The following is a 1,949-nucleotide window of genomic DNA, read 5'->3' as shown; positions in this document are numbered from 1 at the left end:
CGCAGGGCCTCCCTCAGCGCGTGAGGGGCAGGGCGCGTTGGCCCTGTGCATCCCGTCCGTCCTGTCCCCGGGACAAGCCCCTCCGCCCTTCGAATTCCACGGAGGGGGGCGGGGGGGGGAGGGGAGCAGGAGCTGTCAGAGCCACTCTGAGGGAAGCCTGGAGACACATGAGTTGTACAGACATGACCTAGAACCAAACTCTCATTTTCAGAGTACAAGCTCTCAGTTAGGCAAATCCAGATGGAAATAAAGATTTAAAAATCACCCCCTTCCTTCAGTTAACAATGAAAATCCTGTAAACAGGGCGCCGGGATCGATCACCTTCCTTCAACCCCAGGAGGGCCCCAGGGGACCCTGACCATCCCACTGCGAGGCCGGAACATCCTCTCCCTCTAACAGGGCCTGTCGGGACGCACAGCCACGGAACACGCCTCGCCTCGCGGCTGGAGGGGCGCAGTCGTAGGGAGTCACAAAAAATAGGGAAGCTCACGCACTCGCCTTGGCCACTTCCCCGTCTGAGGGAGGGCGCATCGGCACGCGCGGCTCCCTGCCAGGAGGGAAAAGGTGTGTCCACGCCACCGCCACGGGCAGAGAGTGACACAGGCGATTAGAAAACCCGGGAGGACGAGGATATATATCCTGACCTGACGCTGAGCTTCACCCAGGCGAAAGCCAGGCCTGGCAGCCTTCCCGGACGGACGAGAAGCCACAGGTGAAAAACGCAGCTGCAGGTAAGTCGGAGAGAGTGAGAGAGCTAGAGCGCTGGGCGGCAGGACACGGAGTGCCACCTGCGGAGGGACCTCGGGCGGCTTCCTGCTGTCGCTGGACCCCAGGTGCTCCTCGGTGACCTGCCTCGCTGTGTGCAGGTGACCATGGCTCTGGGCCGGCAGCTCTCTCTGCCCCAGCAGGGCCTGAGCAGGAGCGTCTGACACCTCCTGTGAGAGAAGCTGCCCGGCAAGCGCTTGGGGTTCGGTCAGAGGGAAGGAGCTGTGGGGACAGGTCCCACCGCGGAGGCCCTGCCGTGGGGCTTACACGGGACCCAGACTTCCCTCTTTGGGGGGTTGTGGGGTTTTCTGCGGGGCCTGTCTTCTTTTTAAAGTAAGTATAGCTTTTCTGACCCGCACGCCCGCTGGCTGAAACCAGCTCAACGGTTGTCTTGGGAGAATGTGAGCCCTGAGGCCAGAGGTTTTGCCTCTGGTGAGCAGTATGATGTCCTGTCTGTGTTCATAAAGGACTGTCTGTGAAACAGGCTGCACATCAGTGAAGGAGCGTCACTGCAGTAGGAGTCACCCACCCATGCCAGCGGCTTGCCAGTAATGAGCAGCCAGGAGGGGTTAAGCTTACCTTGCTTCATGCTCATGAGATGATAATAAAACTGGGCACGATTCTTTAAAAATACTTTTACCCCCCAATTATCATGAAATTAATGACACAATTTACTTTTACCCTCCCTGTGCCCTAGTTTCCCCATCTGTTCAGAGTGATCTGGAGGAGGAGGAGGGCCTCAGGGCATGGGAAGCAGGAGGGTGGCCCTGGCCCGAGGCAGGTGCTGCAGACACGCATTTGCGCTCACCATGACCACCCCCCCCCCCCCCCCCACTACAGAATAACAGTCTGGTAGGGACGGTGGTGAAAGGGCAGAGCTGGGCCTCAGACGCGTTTTCTATTGCTGTGTAAACAACTGCCGCGCACTCAGTGGGGTTCACGCCCCACCCACCGATGAGCTTCACATTGATGGGGGGTGTGCGTCCTGCTCCAGCTGGGATGAGGGTTGGACTCAGACTGACAGCACCGCTCGAGGGTCCTTTTGCTAATGCGCACTCTGCTGAAAGAGATCTGCGCTGTCATCTACCTGGGAGAAACACATTCATAGCCTCAGGGCTTCCTCTCCCGGGCGCTGGCGCCTCCCACCTCAACAGGGAAACCAAATGCTGTTTTAAATCTCCAGG

General features: G+C 59.0%; 1 protein-coding gene across 5 annotated transcripts in view; it reads left to right on the top strand.

Moving 5' to 3' along the window:
• The first annotated feature begins 431 nt into the window (after window positions 1-431).
• The window catches only part of IL1R2 (interleukin 1 receptor type 2), a 32,755-nt gene continuing 31,237 nt past the window's right edge, over window positions 432-1,949 (top strand). Inside the window, exon 1 of one of the 5 annotated variants that reach the window (XM_023764262.1) lies at window positions 432-731. The gene's annotated coding sequence lies outside the window, so the exon portion shown is untranslated. The other 4 variants (XM_023764268.1, XM_023764267.1, XM_023764264.1 and 1 more) reach the window with 4 other exon arrangements.

This window comes from Myotis lucifugus, unplaced genomic scaffold, assembly GCF_000147115.1.
Source record: "Myotis lucifugus unplaced genomic scaffold, Myoluc2.0 scaffold_325, whole genome shotgun sequence".
In the NCBI taxonomy this organism is placed as follows: Eukaryota; Metazoa; Chordata; class Mammalia; order Chiroptera; family Vespertilionidae; genus Myotis; species Myotis lucifugus.
Note: the sequence above shows the minus strand (reverse complement) of the source record. Positions and strands in the feature narration are given on the sequence as shown.